This window comes from Macrotis lagotis, chromosome 3 (genome assembly GCF_037893015.1).
Source record: "Macrotis lagotis isolate mMagLag1 chromosome 3, bilby.v1.9.chrom.fasta, whole genome shotgun sequence".
In the NCBI taxonomy this organism is placed as follows: Eukaryota; Metazoa; Chordata; class Mammalia; order Peramelemorphia; family Peramelidae; genus Macrotis; species Macrotis lagotis.
The window spans coordinates 87,241,320-87,262,529 of NC_133660.1; the positions used below are offsets into that span (position 1 = coordinate 87,241,320).

General features: G+C 33.2%; 1 protein-coding gene and 1 pseudogene across 1 annotated transcript in view; one reads left to right on the top strand and one right to left on the bottom strand.

Moving 5' to 3' along the window:
- The window catches only part of GALNTL6 (polypeptide N-acetylgalactosaminyltransferase like 6), a 1,756,803-nt gene that overhangs the window by 886,712 nt on the left and 848,881 nt on the right, over positions 1 to 21,210 (bottom strand). The gene's annotated exons all lie outside the window — the stretch shown is intronic.
- On the top strand, positions 1,811 to 19,462 carry LOC141517134 (BTB/POZ domain-containing protein KCTD1 pseudogene; annotated as a pseudogene).

Genomic DNA, 21,210 nt, shown 5'->3' on the forward strand with positions numbered 1-21,210 from the left:
GCACTTGTACTGGTGTTTATTCAAAATAACAAATAATAGAAATTTAGCAAATTCATTATTGAATACCTACTATAGGCAATGCCATCTTGTACTGGATATAGTAGGTAATGATGATTACTTATTGCTATACTGTTTAAGGATTTAATCAATGATACAATTAAATATATATAGCCTGTGCTCAAAGCAAGATAGATTTTGTTCAGTCACCCAAGAAGACAGAGTTTCCATTAGGACTAATAATGCCATTAATATGATAAAAAATGAAGATTTGATTTACTTCACTTAGCTTACCTTTTGATGTCCTTTAGGTGACTGATTTGTGAGAGGCCACCTTTCTCTTCCTGTATGTGACTTGAGTATGAATCCATATCTTCAAGATGCCCTAAGTCATGGCAGCAAACTCATTCAGAAGAAAAGCAATTTACAGAAATTTTTTCAGTATTTAATAATTTCCCACCTCCAAACTCATTTGAGTGAATGGACAAATATCTTAAAAGATCTATAATGAAAAATATCTCTCAGTTTTCATTAATAATTAGCAAGAAGACAAAGATAGGAAAATAATGCCAGAGGTCACTGAAAGTTTTGATTTCATTTTAAAGACATTATTTTCCATTGCTAAAAAGGTCTAAATAGGTTGTAGAAAACACTTCCACAACCTATTATCTATGCTTTTGAAATAAACAACAAAGACTGCATTTATGAACGTGACAATTATTTTATGTATGTCTATGGGCAGAAAATCATAAACCACATGAGAATGTACAATTCCCTCCTGCTATTCAGGGATTAAATGTCAAGAACAGAAATTTATTCTTCATTACTATTTCAGCAGAATTTTATTATTATTGCCTAGGAGAGGGCTAGCTCAAAAGATCTGTTTGTTGGTTTAAATGATTTTTGTGATGTTTTAAAAGAACATCCTGTGTTCTTGGCTCCAATTTTAAATGTCTGTTTCTGTCTATGAATCTGTATACTCTGACTTCTCTTTTTACATTTCTCCAACTACTTTCTGATCTGCAAAATGTATTAATTCATCATCTTCAAGCATCAATGATTTTGATGTTCATTTCATATTAAGAAAAGCAGTATAGAATAATGAAGAGAGAAAACTGTTCTCAGAGTAAGTTTGTAGTATTAGACAGAGAAAAGAAGATCTGGTTTGAGGTCTCTACCTCTATCACATACTGTCTATGTCACTTCTCATTTGGACTATTTAAATAGTTTTCTAACTAGTTTCCCTTCCTTGTCTCCCCCAACTTTTTCACTCAGCTTCCAATTTATGGGTCTGATCATTTCATTTCTCTTCATAATGGATTTCAATGCTTTTCTATTACTTTCAGAAAAAATATTAAAATATAAAGCTCTTCATTACATACCTTCACTTTTTTAGTTTTCCAACCCTTATACTCCCCAAGCATTTTATGATCCAATAGTAATGATTTGCTGGTCTTTTCATATTTTCATTTTTTGTGTCCTTGTACTGACTGATCCTTGAGTCTGAAGTTTTTCACTCCTTGATTCTGTTACTGGCTACATTAGTTTCATTCAAGATTCAACTCAAATTGGAGGATGGAGCCAAGATGGCAGAATGAAGGCAGGAAATCTCAGAAGTTCTCTACCAGACTACTCCAAATACCTTTAAATTATGATTAACACAATTCTAGAGTGGCAGAACTCACAGAAAGTTTGAGTGAAATAATTTTCTGGCCCAAAACAACTTGGTAAATCTGCAGGAAGGGTCTATTCCATCAGGTCACATTGATTGTTGGAGCAAACTGGCTCCATCCTTCTAGGAACAACCCGTAGGATGCCTGGTGCATGGGGGCACCTGGGTCTGTTGCAGCAGGGGTGCTTTTCAAATTTCTCAGCCCAGGGATTGTTAAGGACAACTTGGAAGTTCAGTGGGAAAACTTTGTTATACCAAAGTGAGCATGGAGCCCAGGCCAGCACAGCTCTCAGCACAACCCTGACCCAAGAAACCAGAAGCAGATATGGGGAGCCACCTGGTAGCTGCTTCCAGAGTGCTCAGTCAGTAGATGGTAAGGGGGGTTCAGAGGAGACTACAGAGGTCTCTCTGCTATCCCTGGGGAAGGACCCTATAATTTTGCACATACGCAGATTCAGATTGCAGTCTGGAACCTTCTAGTGCCATATCAAAGTAGGGGCCCTCCTCACAGTTCCAGGGCAGAGGGTAGTGCTTGTGGTCATCCACAGACCAGGAGAATAGTATGCAAAACCCCTCAGAATCTTGGGAAAGTCCTCCACCCTGGAAACAGAGTTTCACCTTAACAAAGAGTTTAAATCAAGTCATAGACTCCAGAAATGAGCAAACAACAGAAGAAAAAAGAATATGACCATAGACAATTACTTTGAACCCATGGAGAATCCAATTTACACACCTAGAAGATGACAATGTCAAAGCTTTTGTAGCCAAATCTCCAAGAAAAATAGGAACTGGTCTCAGTCTATGGAAGAGTTCAAAAAAGATTTTGGAAATCAAGAAAGGAGGCAGAGGAAGAGAAATGATAGCAATACAGGAAAATCATAAAATCCAAGTCAGCAGCTTGGTGAAGGAATTATAAAAAATCACTGAAGAAAATAAATAACATCTTAAAAATCAGTTTAGTCAAATAAAAAAAAGATCAATGAGAAGAAGAATGTCTTACAAAGCAGGCATGGCTACATGGAAAAGGAGATTAAAATGCTCTCTGAAGAAAATAATTCCTTTCAAATATATAATGGAGCTAAGGGAAGCTGATGACTTTGTAAGAAATCAAGAAAGTATAAAACAGAACCAAAAGAATGAAAACCAGAAGAAAATGTGATACATCTTATTGGAAAAACAACAGACCTGGAAAACAGATCCAGAAGAGATAACTTAAAAAGTATTGAGCTATCTGAAAGTCATGATTAGGAAAAGAGCCTAGACTTCTTTTTCAAGAAATTCTCAAGAAAAATTGTCCTTATACCGAAGAAGTAGAGGGTAAAATAGAAACTGAGGAAATCTATTGATCACCTCCTGAAAAAGATTCCAAAATAATAAATTAAAAATGTCTCAGGAATATTATAGTCAAATTCCAAAACTCCCAAGTCAAGGAGAGAATAATAAAAGAAGCCAGAAAGAAAAAAATCAAATATCATGAAACTACAGTAAGGATTACACATGACTTAGCAGTATATACATTAAAGGATCATAGGACCTGAAATATGATATTTAAGAAGGCAAAAGATCATGGCTTACAACTGAGAATCATCTACCCAGAAAAACTGAACATCCCCTTTCAGGGGAAAAAAAAGTACATTCATGTACATACATGGGGGAATTTAAAACTTTTCTGTTGAAATAACCAGAGCTGAATAAAAAGTTTGATCTTCAAGTACAGGACTCAGAATGGAAACAAAGGGCAAATTATGAGGGATTTAATGAAGTTGAACTGCTTGTATCCTTGTATGGGAAGATGACATTGATAACTCATATAAACCTTCTCAATTATTAGAACAGTTAGAAGGAGCATATATAGACAAGCCACAGGAAGAACCTGAATATGAAGGTGTAATAAATTATAAAGGTGGAGTTAATGGGTGATAAAGGAATGCACTGGAAGAAAGGGAAAAAAGAGGTAGAATTGGCTAAGATACTTTATGTAAAAGAGCCAAGAAAAAGCTTTTTTTTTGCAATGGATTGTTAGGGAGAAAGGTGAGGGGGAATGAGTGAGCCTGTGCTCTCATCAGATGTGGCTCAGAGAGGAAATAACATACACACTCAATAGAATATAGAAATCCTTCTAACCCTAGAGCAAAAAAAGTAAGGGATGGGAGAAAGGGGATAGGGGAGGGGAGGGGGTGTGTGGGTGATAGAAGAGAAGATCAGAGAAGAGGACAGTCAGACACAACACACTTTTGAGGAATAATGGGGTTAAAGGAAAGAGGATAGAATAAATGGGGCTGTGGAGGAAAAGGATAAAGGGAAATACAGTTGGGAACAGCAACTATGGAAAAAAATTCTTGAAGCAACTTTCTCTGATTGACTCATGATGAAGAATGTGATCCATCCCAAAGAAAGAGGTGATTGTATCTGAATACAGGCTGAAGCACACTTTTTCTTTCTGTCACTTTATTTTTCTTGAGGTTTCTCTATCTTTGTGGGGAGGGGTGTTACATTTATTTTACAAGACTTTTGTAGCAATGTAAAAAATATATATACATTTTAAAAATGATTCAAATCAAATGTTATCTTATGCAGTGATCATTTTCAAATTCTCACCTCTCTCATCTCCCCTTTAGAGCCTTTTTCTCAAAGATGTATTAAATATTGATTAAGCCCTTAGTATATGCCAGCTACTTTGCTAGGTGCCAGTAATACTAATAATTAGAAATGGCCCTTACTTCCAAGGAGCTTATGTTTTACTGAGGATTTGGGAGGATGAGGAAGAACATACACACAAGCAAAAGCAAAATATTAACTTACTTTTGGTTGGAGGAACAAATGACTGGTTAGAAAAGACTTTTAATCAGAAGTGGGTCCCTTGTAATCAGAAGAGAGTAAGAGCTTCTAAGAAATGAAGATAAAGAAAAAGGGAATCCCAGGCATGAACTAAGACTGTGCAAAAGGAGGGAGATGGGAGATTGAATTGTGTATAGCTATCAATAAAATAGTCAATTTGATTAAGAACATTAAGGGAATAAAGTATAATCAGCTTAGGGAAAATGGTTTAAGGCTAGAGTGTAAACATCTAAATATTAGACAGAGGAATTTTATATATATATATTTTTTCTTTTAGGAGTAATACTGGAGCTTCTTGAGGAGAGATATGATAAGGTTTTATCATAACCTTAAGACTGTGCAGCTGTGTATTGGATGGGTGGGAAAAAGTGAGGCTGGATGAGTGGTTGCTACCTAAAAATATTCTAATACCCATGTAAGAAATGATGAGCATGGTGGTTGTGAAATGGATAAAGAAAGGGCAAATGTGAGATATACTGTGGTTGTAGAAATGAGAAGACAACAATTGATTAGATATAGGTGATGAATGGAGATGGAGAGTCAAGAATAACTTAGATTGTGAACCTTGGTCTCTAGAAAAACAGTAACACCCTTGAAAGAAAAAGATAAGTTGCAAAAGGGAGAATTTTTTTTTTTACATATTAAGTTGATATAAATATAGAACATACATATGTGCTCACAGGGGTTATATATAAGGGATGAAAATCCCAAACAAAGAGGCAAGGCTACAGATGAAGATTTTGGATTCATTTGCATAGAGATGATAGTTAAATCTATTAAAGATGTTAAACAATTATTCACCTAATTGAGCTCCATTGGCTTTATTACCCTCTTTGATTGCAACTTAATCTTTCTACTCATCCTTCAAGGCACAACCACTTCATTAATCAACAAGGATTTATTAAAAACTTACAATGTGTCAGTTACTGTGTTGACAACAGAAATTATAAGGCTGAAAAAAATTAAATACTTTGCTCCCTCAAGAAACTGACATTTACTCTAATCAAACTATGTACACATATAAAAGACCAACAAAGGGTCTTTCTATCATCAACACAACTACATTCATCTGGGTCTTTCAAAAATGTCTTTCAGTTGAACTTTCTTTTGTTATGTTCACTTCCTTGAACTGAATATGAGCTCTCTGTGAAGAGGAACTATTTTAATTTGACTAAATAGGATCCAGATAGGATCTCCTATGATTACCACAGTACATGGATTAAAATAAGGATTTAATAAGATCCTTCCTCCTCCCTCCCTCTCTACCTTCCTTCTTTTCTTTCTCCTTCCTTCCTTCCTTCCTTCCTTCCTTCCTTCCTTCCTTCCTTCCTTCCTTCCTTCCTTCCTTCCTTCCTTCCTTCCTTCCTTCCCTTCCTTCCTTCCGACAGTCCAAAAGATTAGCAAAGCTGTTCCTATTGATGTTCAGTGAAAATAAACATTATGTCTGGTATTTAAAAGGGGGGACACTTTGGGAAAAAAATGCTTAAAATGTATGTTCTTTGACTCTCTTTCCCCACTGTTGTCAGGAGTCCCATAACTGCATCTAGGTAAGAATAAAGTTACTCTTATCATCCCTTGGAGAAAGGACCAGATGGATTCCCACTTGAAAACAAGAATATTGGGCTATTGAAAAACTGCAGAGGGAGAATCAAGCACAGTGTGAAATCAAGTTTACATGCAGTATTTCCTAGGTTTTTCCTCCTTGTTACTTATTTCAGTTACTGAAACAATTATGATAAAGCCAGGATTTATGCAGTGTTTTTCTGCTGATTGCATTACACAAACAGAAATAGCCCCCAGGTAGCCAATCAGGGACTGCAAAACATATAAACTCATAAACCATGCCCTGTGACTTTCACTGCAAAATACCAAGAAGGAGATTATGAACTCTTGAAAAACAATTATCACGTTTCTACAGAAGCCTTTAATTTCAGTGAACCAAGAGAGAGAAGAGGAGAAAGAATTATATCTGATATTTAAAGGAAATTGGCTTCTAAATGAAATATTTGTGGGTTTCCTATTGTGTCACATGAGGTATTAGTTTCTCTTAAAAGGCCACATTTGCATTTCCTCAAAAATCTCTACATTTAGAGGTTTACCACCTTGATCAAAATATTCATTAAAACCAACATTAGTATGTACAGCTCAATGTGAAAATAGTGAAAGAAATCAAGTAAATAACAGTTAATAGAAGTTAGTAACAAAGGAAAGCACAGAGTGTTTCTTGTATGATAGCTCTAATTAGTAAAAATTATTTGGAAAGTGCATTTTAAATATCCCAAAAATATTGGGATAAAAAATCAAGTGAGTTACTTAAAAAAAATATGAAATTATGGTACCATTCCTAGAGGCAGAATATGTTGCAAAGGAAAGAATTTTGATTTGGAATCAAAAGATCTAGAGTTGAAGCTTAATCTTACTACTTAGTGGATTATATTCAAGACCTCAAGGACTTCATTCAATCTACAGACTATTGATATCTGGGTATAAGATGATCTCTTGTATTTTTATTATAGCTTTATATGTCATGATATTGTAAATATTTTGCCTGTTCTGTGGGGTTTTTTTGTTTTTTTTTTTTAGTTTTTGCAAGGCAATGAGGTTAAGTGGCTTGCCCAAGGCCACACAGCTAGGTAAGTATTAAGTGTCTGAGGCCACATTTGAATTCAGGTCCTCCTGACTCCAGGACTGGTGCTCTATCCACTGTACCACCTAGCCGCCCCTTTGTCTCTTCTAATAATCATAGTTGGTATTTATAAAACACTTTGGAAAAAATAACTATATATTTCATATCATTTGATCTTCACAACAACCTTGTGAGTTTGATGGTTCTATTACCCCCTTCATACAGTGAAGAAAATGGAGTTTGAAAGTCATTAATTGACTTGCCTTGGGTTAGCCAGCTAGTATATGACTTGGGATTTGAATTTGGATTTTCCATACATCTTAATCCAGAGACTGTTTAATTTAATTATACTAATTTCAATTATGTTAAAGTCAAAAAGATACAAAAATGTCCACATACATGAGTCTTTGGAATTTTAGCTTCAATTTTAATTGATTTAAATTTTAAAAGGTGGATGTCTTTCTGCTATAACTCAAATTTTTTAGGATTAAAATTCACTTTTCTGAAGTGTAAATAAAACTGGAGCTGACAATGGAAGTCTGCTTAAAGATATTTTGTGTTCTTTCAATCTGCATAGGGAAAAATATATTACTTCAAGTATAATTAGTTTTCTTTATGTTTTTATGTATTTCATTTTATTTATTTAAAAACACTATTCTGAGAAAGTGACCAAAGGTTTCACAAGACTGTCAAAAAAGTTCTGTCACTCAAAAGTAAAGAACTCTTACCTGAACCTTTCAATCATTCATTCATTTTTTATTTATATTTATTTGTTTGTTTGTTTATTTGCTTATTTTCAGGAAAGCCTAAGCATGTGATTTCATTAATGTAAAAGAAATTTCTTTGAGGACCTTTCTTTGTCAATATAGATTGATTTGTAAATTATAGTCAGAGGGAATTAAATAAATACTGAGAATTTCCAAGATCTGTTCAAAATAACATAGACCTGAAGACTGACAAATTGCTTTCTGTGGGTGGGGAGGGAAATAAGATTGGGGGGAAAATTGTAAAACTCAAAATAAATAAAATCTTTAATTTAAAAAACAAAACAAAACAAGATAGACCAGAGAGGTCAGAGCCATGACTTAAATCCTAGGTTTCCCTCACTCCATAATGACCCTCTGTCCATAAAGCCATTGCTAACTGTCTTCTCAATTCAATAATTTACATTTGTAGACTGCTGTTTTAGCTTATTTTTAAAGTTTCTTCACATTTAATTTTCTTATTTGCATCTTAAGGACAGCTCAGTTAGATAAGAGATCTACTTAACATAACAATTCAAGAATTTATGAGATGTCCTAAAGGTATTCAAAATCATCTACTCCTGCAGTTCTTTAAGGGCATAAATAAAGAACTAAAGGCTAAGAACTAATGTTACTTGCCAAAGGTTCTACAGTTTTTTACTGCTAGGGCACAGAATAGAATACAAGGTTTCATTTCTTTGTGCCCAACTCCCAGTTTAGGGTTTGTTGTACTATACCACAGTCGGGTTAATTATTTTTAATTGAATTCAATAGTTAAAGATATTGATATTCATTGAATTAAAACACACACAAAAATACGAACAAAACCCCTCACAAAGATAGTTGGATTGTTTTTAGACTACATTTTCCTAGAGTTTTACATATGAGATTGAGTGTTTTAAAACAAAAAAAAGAGGGGGTAGAGAAAGTTACCTACTTATATCTGCCAAGCCAGATACCCTAGAGAGCAACTGATACAAAGAGAAAGAAAAAAATATATGAGAGACTTAGTAATTCACTGGAGCCAGTATCCAAGTTGGGAGTCAGCAATAAAAATTGTGGCCTCAGGTGTCTGTACACAAATGCACAAAATATGAATAATAAATAAAGTGAACTAGAGAATCTAATGAGGCAAACTCAGTCTCATAGATATCATGAAGATTTGGTGGAAATGGATTCATGAGTGAAATATGACTTTGGAAGACTATATCTTATTCAAAAGGGACACTATAGTTAAAAAGTGGTAGAGAAATTTTGAGATTAAAACATTCCCAATTATATCAACACATATTTCACCAAAAATATGTTTTAAAATATGGTTAAGAATAAGGAAAGAAATAGATTAGAGATTGACTAGGCTTCACAAAGGTTTCACATCTGGAATACCCTTCAGGAAGACAACAATAAGATGCTAGACATGGTAATTATCGAATATCTGAAACACACAGTTATATGAAACATTTGTAAGTCAGAGAATAACTTTTAGGTCTCTGAATATCATATGATTCATTAAAGTATAAAACAAGGTTGTTACAAATCTAAAATAAATTGTGAAAAAAAGAATAGGATATGCAATTAATAAAATTCTTACCTGATTTATTTAATTTTTTGAAAACCAATAATATGGAAATGGATTGAAGAAAGGAAATTTGATGAATAATGATAATTTCATAGTGAGATTGTACTGATAGATCCATTTCCATATTAAAGAAAGCAAAAGAGTCTAAAAACATATGACAAATTCTTTACTTGTTTGCCAGATGGGAATAAAAACTAGCCAAAGGTAAAATTGATTTCAAACACCAATTTGTTCATAAAAGATTAAGGAGAAGGGAGGAAAATATGACCAACACAAATCATAACGTACAAAAAAGGAGAAAGAAAAACTGAAGCACAAGAAATCCAGTTAAATGAAGTCATTACAGAATCTTTCTTTCCTTCGTTCTTCTCTTTCTCTTTCTTTCTTTCTTTCTTTCTTTCTTTCTTTCTTTCTTTCTTTCTTTCTTTCTTTCTTCATTCATTCATCCATTCATTCATTCATTCATTTATTTGTTTATTTGTTCATTCATTCATTCATTCATTTATTCATTTATTTATTTAATTTTTTAGGTTTTTGCAAGGCAAATGAGGTTAAGTGGTTGCCCAAGGCCACACAGCTAGGTAATTATTAAGTGTCTTTTTTAATTATTAAGAGGCTGGATTTGAACTTAGGTACTACTGACTCCAGGGCTGGTGTTCTATTCACTGTGCCACCTAGCTGCCCCAACAGGATTTTTATTAATGAAATTTGAGAAAAAAATAAGCAAAGAAAACAGGAAAAGATTTCTAATTTTTTAAAACAAACTCCCCTTCCCCTCCTCACTCCCCCATGAAAGTAGATGAAGCCACCATAGCTGAAGGGTAATATGTTCCTAGATGTACCTCTAAAGCAGAGCTTCTTAAACAAAGGTCATAAACTTTTCAGAAAATTAGTCTAAAAAACATAACTATTTCAATGTTAATTGGTTTCCTTTGCGATCATACTTTTTTTTAATTTATGCATTTAGAATTATTACGTGAAATCTTCCTCAAACTTCCAAAAGGGTCAATCTCTCTCTCTCTCTCTCTCTCTCTCTCTCTCTCTCTCTCTCTCTCTCACACACACATATACACACACACATACAAACATACACACATACACATACACACATATTAAAAGCCTTTGCTCTAAAGGAAGTGGAATTATCATTTAAAAGAACCTTAATAGGAAATAAGCTACACTACAATGAGGGTATACAGAGGACTCAATTGGAGACAATGGAATTTTGAGTGTACTGATCAATAAATTTTCAAAGGTATAGGGAGGAGGGGATCATATCAAGAGTTACAGGGAAAAAACTTCAGTCCTTTTACAACCATTAACGAACTTTTGTTATTATTTACTTTTCAATTTTTTTGTGGAGATGAAAAAACTGAAGAGCATCATCAGAGAGATTAGAATTAGTCAGCTTGACAAGTCTGCTGATAAAATTTTGGAGTCAAGTTTAAATTGATTGGCATAGAATTTCCCTAACAATTATAGCTATCCTAAAGTGGATTGTATTGCCCTGGAAGTTAGCTAGCTCTGCATCAACTAAAGATCTTCCAGTAAAGGCTTAAAGGAATCTTGAAAAGAGAAGTCATGTTCAGGCATTAAGTGAATGGAAATTGCTTTCATTTCTGGAACTATAAGATATTGTGAGTATCTGATAAATTCCTTTAGAATCTAAAAGGCTGTCCCATCAAAGAATTATTAAATTTCCTCTGCTTAACTTTAAATTCCTGGTTTCTTTCAGGACTCAGCTAAAAGTCAACTTCCACAAGAATTCTTTCCCCATCCCCTTTAATAGGAATACCTTCTTTCTTGAGCTCAAGATTACATAGTTGAATAGTACTAAAACATAATCTTGAACTTAGATAATATCTCAATGGTCTTTCCCACATGACAACTTCTCTTTAAGTGCCTGAATATTGTCTTTTCAAAATGCAGTGAGTTCAGTTCTTTTTTTCAGGCTCCAATGGGAGCATTAGGATAAAACTTATTTTTCTGCTCCTTCTTATGTCATTGACACATTTATGCTCACTAATATCCTCTGTCTTGCTTAGATAGGAGTTCAGGAGAGGAAAGACATGCATTCCTTCCTTACTCTCCCTCTTGGGAATGAAGAAATTAGAATGAAGAAATTAGCTTCTAGTGGGATGCCTCTATAAAATTTAGACTATCAGTACAATGAACCTGTAGAAAATTTCCAGTTATTAAATGTAACAGTATATTCATACCTTTGATTATAACTTTTGATGGAATTTACTAGTTTTTAAATACTATTACTTTTTGTAATAGTTCAAAATGATGTCCATATCAGTTTGTTAATCCTTATAAAATGCTTTTGCTCTAGATACCATGTTTGTTGATCCACATTTTCTATGGAATCTTTAATTTCATTTGCAAGAAAATTCTATGGATAAAATTTGACATTTACATATTTAAGTATCTTTGAGAGGAGAAGAATAGATTAAATATCTTTTTTAAAAATTTATTTTTATTTATTTATGTTCATCCACATGCACATGCATATTTTTAAGTTCAAAAATTCCCTTCCACCCTCCCTTTCCACCCCACCTCCCCTCAGAGATGATCAGTCAGGTTAGTATTGTACATACATATTTTGATAAACATGTTTACAGATTAGTGTTAGTTATTTTTGGTATGAAGAATTTGGATTAAGGGAAAGAGATACATAAGACATAATTTTTATAAAATGTTCATCAGATTTTGAAGGGTTGGTTTGTGTGTGTGTTTGTGTGTATGTATGTGTGTTTTGTTTTGTTTTGTTTTTCTTCCTCTGGATGGGGATAACATAGTCCATAGCTGGTCTAATACAGTTGTCCTAACTCTTTGAACTGCTGAGAGGAGATGCTTCCATCAATGCTATTCATCTCATAATGTTGCTGTTGGTGTACATTTTTCTCTTTAAATATTCTTTTAAAAATAAGGAGTAGAAACTTTAATAAAACAAATAGGAAAAAAACTAGAAATCTTTAAAAGTCCTGAGAATGATCTATCTGCTTGGTTAATAGGTTCTCAAAGTTTTCCCTATTAGTTTAGATAAGATAATAACTCAGATTGTAAGAAAATGATCCACATACTGTACAAAAATGCAAAAAAAGAAGAAAGAAGACAAAGAGAAATGAAATATGAAGAATGGAACTAAAAATAATTCAACTAAAACTTCTAATCTTTCAAAGATATCAAAATCATTTATGGGCAAGTAATTTATATCAACTTATAGAAAGAAAAAGGACCTGTACTTTGGGGAGGAATCTGAGTAATCTTAAAAAATTAGCATTTCCTCAATTCCTAGATAACACAGCTCAACAGCACAAAGAAGATAAATTATTTTTTTCAATATCAAATAAAGACAGTGGCAATGAGGGATGTGGCAGCATTTAGGGCCTGGACACTGTGCTCACTCTGACAGAGGTCTCCCTGCTGATCTTCCAAGTTGTGCTTGGTGTTTCCTGGGGTGCAGGGCAGGAAACAACTTCTGCTGCCAGGAACCAGAGTTCCCAAGCATCCTTCAGCTGTTCCTGGGAGGCTGAAGTTCCTTCGCTCCTGTGCCGTGCTGCCCCTCCAAACCAGCAGAACAGAGTTTTTCCCTATTTTCCAGTTTACCTTGAGCTGAAGAATTGCCTCACTGGATCTTTCTGTGGGTTCTGTCTCTGGATAATTTAGTTAGACACATAATATTAAGGTTTTTGAAATATTTTGGAGAGAACACCTAAGAGGCTGTACTCCTGCCGCCATCTTGGCTCCACCCCAATGCTAAAATTTTAATGAGTAATTTCTATTTTCCATTTTACTGTCATATTATTATCATTTACCTTTTATATGTTGTGTCATGTGTCTATCTTGTTGTCTATCTGTTCCCATTTGGAATGTAAGTTCTTTGAGGGCAGAAATATTTTTGTTGCTATTATTTTACTTTTGTATCTTAGCCATTATAGTGCTTGGAACATGATAAGTTGTTATTAAAAATTATTGACTGATTTATTAGATGATCTGGATCTATAATTTTCCAATAGCCAGGATAGTACTGATAGTACTTCTTAATATGTTCATGCATAGATATCATGTTGTTTATGAACTTAAATGAAGAAAATACATATTTATTTTTACTAGACTGGTTTTCTTTGTAATATCATTTATTTTATCTTATTCTTACAAGGGGTCTACAAACTTAACCAACCTGTTGGAGAAGGTTACTAGGAACAAAAGACATGATCCTGGACTAGAGGTTTAGGAGCATGGTGTTGCACCAATAAGAACTGTGAGGATAGTCATTATTAGGGGTCTAAAATAAAAGTCAGAAGCAACTTGAGATGAAGCAGTTTAGTTGCTGTATTTATTTAAATTTTTTTAAAATTTCTTAGATTCTGTCAATTTTTTTATCAGGAAACTCTGCAATTTAAGGATTCAAAATTTGTCTGTAAAGGCATTCTATCCAAGGACACAGATTGCTGTAATCCCTCTGCATCTCAATAGATAATCTTTGAGCTAATATTGCCAAAAGCTAATGCCCATTCACCTAAGTAATATATTTTTCTGAATATCAAGAGAATGATCCTTGGCAGTGATAAAGTCCCTTGTGCTGGCCTCATACTTGAAGCCCATAAAACTTTACAAGACTTGCCAGAGTTTGCAGTCCCTTTGGTAAAATAACCATCACCACCTCTATGTTATAGAAAAACATTAGAATAGGAGTTTAACAGAAGAGTGTAGGAGAGAGATAAGAACATGGACAATTAGAAAGCAGCTAAAAGAACACAGAGTTGTTCAATGTCCTAGCTTTGCCTATTAGGAAAGGCAAGTCTGTAAAGTAAAGCAACTTGTCCAGAGTTAAACAGTAATTTATTTACAGGTGGAATACAAACCTAATTATTTCATTCTGTATTAAGTTCTTTACATAATCTTACCTTCAGGAGTTACCATCCCTTTTAAACAATAATGAAATGAAACCTAGATTTAAATTAGTGAATCTGAGATCAAATTTGACTTCCATCATTCTATTACCTATATAACCTTAGGAAAATTGCTTGCTTTTTCTTACTTTTCTGCTTTTTGTGATCTATAATATGAAAGGTTGGGACTAAAAGTACTCAAAGTCCACTTAAAGTTCTATGATTATATGAAGCCCTTAAACCAAAAATTAGTCAAAGTGAGACTAGACAATCATTCTGGAATAAAGAAATGAGGAGTAATGAAATAATAACAAATAAAGAAATCACTACAATTCTAGTACAAGTACAAAATATAAATAAACATTATGTTATAGCGAGGAGAAAAGCTAATGTGATCTTATGCTGTGTTGAGAGGAGTAGTAAGCAGGACTAAAGGAATATATTTCCTGTCAGGGTCAGAAAGTACTTGAAATATCATAGTCATTTTGGAAGGGATTAGTCAACTGGAGACCTTCCAGAGAAAGACCATTGGGATTGTATGGCATTACATCGAGGTAATGCCATACAATGAGCGAATTGGAGATATTTGGCCTGGAGGGCAAATATAAGAGAAGGGCATCATGAGAATTGTCATTAAGTATTTGAAAAGGCTATTGCCTACATGAGGAATTCGATTTATTTTGTTATTCCCCTGAGGAAAATGGCAGTTCCAATGAGTGAAAACTGCAGAAACAAATTTAGGTTCAGTTCAAGGAAAAGCTTCCTAACAATAAAAACCACCCCCAAAATGTCACTGGCTGCATCTGAATGTTGTTTTCATTACATCTTTAAGCAAATGTTGGCTGACCACTTGTGGTTAAGTTGTAGAGTGAAAGCTTTTCCAGCTTTGGCTTAGTAGATGGATTTTCCAGCTCCTTACAACATGCAATTTTATGATTTTCTACTTTAAATTTAATTCAATTCAGGGCAGCTGGGTGGCACAGTGGATAAGCACCAGCCCTGGAGTCAGGAGGACCTGGGTTCAAATCCTACCTCCTAGCTGTGTGACCTTGGGCAAGTCACTAAACCCCATTGCCTTGCCAAAAAACTTTAAAAAAGTGTTCTTTTTTACCAATGTACACACCATACCATCTTTTCCTGTGACTTGTTTATGGTTTTCTAAACATGTGCCTTGGGGGATGTATTCTATGTGCTCTAGATTTCTTACTTTTATAAGCATTTCAAGGGTACTATAAGGGCTATCAAATGATTGTTAAATGGGCAGAACTAGGACTACAGCATTTATAAAGAAAAAGTTTTGAAAAATTTTAGAACTTTGAACTATGCAGCGATAAATCATGAGAACAGAGATCTGAAGATGAAATACATCACTCACCTCCTGATAGAGATGATAGACTTAAAATACAGACAGACCTGTGTTTTTTAAATATTATTTTAATTTTTTAATATATGGAATGGAACAATTGATTCTATAACATAGTTTAATGAAAAGATGATTGTCCATGAAATTATGTGCACAATTTGCTATTCCTTTTAAATATATAAAGAAGTTATGTAAATTTCTTTTTTCCCATTTCCTCCTTTTCCCTAGAAATAGCTACCAATAAACACAATATGTATAGATATTCATATGTATATAATCATTTTATGCATGCTTCTATTTATTAATTTTCTCTAGCTGCAGATAATATATTCCTTCATATGTCCTTTGTAGTTATTTGGGTATTTATAATGGTCAATATGACTCAAATAATATTGCTGTTACTGTATGCAACATTCTTTTGCTTCCTCTCATTTCACTCTTCATTATTTTATGCACACCTCCCCATGTTTTTCTAAAATAAACACACTCTCATTTCTTATAGCACAATAGTATGTTACAATCATATACTGCAACTTGTTCATTTATTCCCCACTTGATAGTAAATTACCATTCTGTGCATAGCAATGTCATCCTGCAATTAACTTGACCATGACACTCTAAATTTTATCAAAATGGACTTTCTCTGGACCCATATTCAAAGTTCTTTTTACACTGGAAGGACATGGCAGAATTTACCTTGAACTGGCATTGCATTCAAGATTGCAAATTCCAATTCTTTGCCAACACAAAGATAGTTACTAAAAGTATTTTAGAATATATAAGGTTTTCCCCCTTTTTCTATATTCATATTAAGAAACAAACCTAAACTTGATACTGTTGGGTCAAAAGATATGAGCAATCTAATAATTCTATGGGAATAATTTTAAATTGATCTCCAAAATGATTGGATCAGTTCACAATTCTTTCAATAATGAATTAGCATCCCAATTTTTCTGCATCTACATCAACATTTGCCACTTTTCCCTTCAATCATTTTAATCAATTTGATGGATATAAAGTGATATTTTAAGAATGTTTTAATTAGCATCTTTCTAATCAAAAGTCAGCATATTTTTTCATATGACTATAAATCATTTGATTTCTTCATCTGATAACTCTATGTTCATATTCCTTGATCATTTATCAATTAGTGAATGACTTTTAAATTTATTTTTTCTTATATATTTGAGATATAAAACTTGTTTTATTGATCTACCATTCTATTCTTAGCCAATATTAGATAGCTTTAATAATTGCTGTTTTATTATATAGTTTAAGATCTGGTGTTATCAAACCTACTTCCTTTAATTTTTAAAAATAATTTCCTATGATATTCTTGACTTTTTGTTTTTCCAAATTAATTTTTTTCTAATTCAGTATAATAATTTTTTGGTAATTTAATTGAGATAGCATCGAATATAAAATTTAGTTCAGGTAAAATTGTCATTTTTATTAAATTGGCCCTGTTTATCAATGAACAATACTTTTCCAATTATTTAAATCTGATTTTATTTGCCTAAAAGATTTTTTTTTGTATAATTTTGTTCATATAATTCCTGGGTTTGTTTTGGCAGTTATGTTCCCAGGAATTTTATACTACCTAGAGTCATTTTAATATGGCATAGTTTATATTTTTAGACATGGCTATTGTATTTGTTTAGTTGGAGAATGATTACTTATTATGAAAGTTTAAAATTATTTATTGTTCAGTAGAGGAGTATGGGAAAAGGTCATAAATGTTCATGATATCATATCATCTGTATCTGTATCTATAGCTATCTATCTATCTATCTATCTATCTATCTATCTATCTACATTCATATACACACATATGATCAAAACCAGAGACCGAATTGTTGTCAGATTCTGAGTCCTATATTGATTCTATTCAACAAACATTAGATATAATGCCATATGATAAATACCATGTATATAGAACTGAGTTTGGAAAGATAAGAAGGAAGTCATGCCTTCAGAAACATATGTTCTCTAGGGATTGGGTTATTTTTGAAAAATATTCAAAAATAAGTAAATAGAAACTATAATAATTAATCATAGGGAACTGAAATATAGATATTTCTTTTTTGGGTGCATAAGACAATTTATTATTTCACTTTATCTGAAGACTTGTACTGCTTGCTAAAGTTTTACACTCTTCAGATTTAGGACATATTCCTCACCATTAAAGAATGTCATTATTTGTAAATAAAATGCTTATTGCCTACTTAAGATTTAGAAACTCCTAAACAAATAAATTGCATTTTCAGGTAAAACATCATATATTGTTGAAAATAATAAACAGATTTTTTAAAACTGAGGTAGAGAGAATATTTATGGGATCATATATTAAAGTCTAAAGGGAACTTAGATGTCCAAGTCCTTGATTCTGAAATGAGGAAAGTAAAACCCTGGGATTTGCCCAAGGTCAAACTGGTAGAAAGTAAAAGCGGCTTTGAAGAACAGTTCTTTGACACTGAATGTATCAGTCTTTCCACTTCACCAAACTGTTGCGCCCAATTAAAGAGCTGAGCTTTTGTAGTAGCAAGCAGTTTGGGATAATTGAAAGTCCTTCGCTGTCTCCAGAAATAAAATTTAGCCTGATTTTCCCTTACTCTAATCTAGGCTCGTCTTGTTGGTCATTAGGGGTACTAACTCAACTGTATATAATAAAGTAAGCAGTTATAGACCAGATAACTTACCTAAGCTGTTATTTTTACTGTGTGTAAGATTTCAATTTTATTAAAAAGTAGTTTCATGTATCTTTTTTTTTTTGATATTGTAGTCTTAGAGCCACTACTAAAAATATTCAGATAATCCAATACCAAAGACATGGATTGTCCATAGCATTTTCATACAACATTAATATAATTACATTCAACAGCAACATTAATATGCTAGAGCAGGGAGTATTTATAGTTTTAAATAAATACTGAGTTCTTTTTCACCTTCCATTGTACTGCTTCACCTACCATATGACCCTAGGGTTCCTCATTAAGGGTACCACAGACCTGAGGTAGAGAGCGACTAGGCAGTGGCTTGTGCCCATGGGGAAGAGGCCAAAAGGGAGATCACCCCTGCTGCCGCCCACCAGCTTTCACACCATGGGTCCTGCAGTCAGTGTCAAGACATTTGATCACTAGATCCCCTGTAACTGCAATGAACAATCGTGGAATTAGTACTCCATCACAGCTCACAAAATCAAATGCATCTATTCACATTATTCTGGATGGTCATATGTACCAGCCACTTGGGCATACTCACCAAATACCTTGAATCAAAATTGGAAGACTTTTTGATGGCATGGAGCCAATTGTTTTGGACATTCTCAAACAGCATTATTCCTTTGACAGAGATGAATAGATACTCAGATATATACATACATGCATACATACATACATACAAAATTTTCTAGGAACATCAAAACTACTTGTTCTGGGTGATTTTAAGGACTACACATTGTTGCCTAAAGAGAAAAAGTACTTTCAGCTTAGCTCCAGGTAAATGAAGATGGAAAGATGGAGACAGGAGTGAGAAAAGACTGCTTTTCTAGCCCTGTGAGTGTTTAGTGGTTGGATTGCCCCAGACTCAGAGAGAGTATTATATCCAGTGCTTACAAATCTTTGATAGAAATATCCCCAGAAATTGGAGATGTGATGGTTAATTTGATCAATATAATCAGCAAACATGATTCAATGCATATTGTCAGATTTCTACTAAATAGATACTGTCACCTTCAGTTCAGTTAGACTTGTAAATGTTTTATGTTGTCTGTGGTTGTTCTGAATGGAGGTTTTGCCCTGTCTCTTGATACTGAACTTTCTTGGTAATGTATGGAGATGCTAATGATTTATGTGAGCTTATTTTGAGTCAATTAGTTTTGCTACAGTTGTTATTTGTTTCAAGGAATGTTTTTAGTGAATTCTCCAAGTATGCCATCATGTCATCTGCACGAAATGATAACTTTGGTTCCTCATTACCTATTTTAATTCCTTTCATTTCTTTTCCTTCTTTTATTGCTAAGGTTAGCATTTATAATACAATATAGAATGGTGGTAATGGTGATGTGAATTTTTTGTTTCACCCTGCTCTTTTTGGGAGGTATTCTAGCTTTCCTGTATCACATGTGATGCTTGCGGTCGGCTTTGGATAGACATCATTTTAAAGGAAAATGCATTTGTTTCTCTGTTCTCTAGTGTTTTTTTACAAAGATAAATTCAAAAAGGGTACATTGTATAGTTAAAATAGGCACATGATTTAGACATAAAGGGTGATACCTAAGCCAGTTAAAAGAGGAAGGAATCATTTGCCTATAAATTTATGGAAAAAACAATTTATGATGAAAATAGAGAGAGGAAAAATTGCAAAATGGAAAATGGATAATTTTAATTGCATTAAATTGAAAAGTTTTTGGAAAAAAACACAACTAATACAACCAAGATTAGAAAGAAAGCTGGGAAACAAATTTTTTTAGCCAGTGTTTCTGATAAAGGCATTATTTCTAAAATAAATAGAAAACTGAATCAAATTTATAAGAATGCAAGTCATTCCTCAATTGATATATGGTCAAAGGAAATGAATAGACAGTGTTCAGCAAAAATTCAAGCTATCCATAATCATATGAAAAGAATCACCTGTCATAATTTGATAAATGCAAATTAAAACAAATATGAGGTGTACCTCACCTATCAGATTGGATAATGTGATAGAAAAGGGGAATAATGAATGCTGGTGAAGATGTAGGAAAACTGGGACACTAATACATTATTGATGGAGTTGAGAAATGATTTTGAAGAGCAATTTGGAACAATGCTCAAAGGGCAATAAAACTTTGTATACCCTTGATCCAGCAATCCCACTACTAATTGTACCCCAAAAAGATCACAAAAAGGGAAAAAAGTCACATGTATAAGAATATTCAAAACAGTTCTTGATGGTTGTAAAGAACTGGAAATGAGGGCATGTTCATCAATTGTGGAATGGTTGAACAAGTTGTGGCCTATGAATAATAATGCAATATTATTGCTCTGCAAGAAACAGCAACATTGTGCAAGGATAAACTATGATGGATTTAGCTCATCTGAGCAATACAGTGATTAAAGATAATTCTAAAAGACATGTGATAGAAAATGATGTTCATGTCCAGAGGAAGAACTATGGAGTTTGAATGCAGTTTAAAAACATACTATCTTCGTCTTTTTTTATTTTATTTTTTGCTTTTTCATTCTAGTGTTTTTTCCCTTTTTGTTCTAATTTTTTTTCATAGCATGCCTAATATGGAAACATTTATATCATCATTGTACGTGTATAACTTACATTAGATTACTTTCTATCCTACATTTGGAGGAAGGGAAGAGTGGGAAGGAGAAAACTTTATAAAAATAAATATTGAAAATTATCTCTACAAAAAAATTGGAAAAATAAATTCAAAAAAAGGAAAAACAAATACTTTTTTGAATGTTGGTATACCACTCTGAGATTACTCAAGAGACAAGAG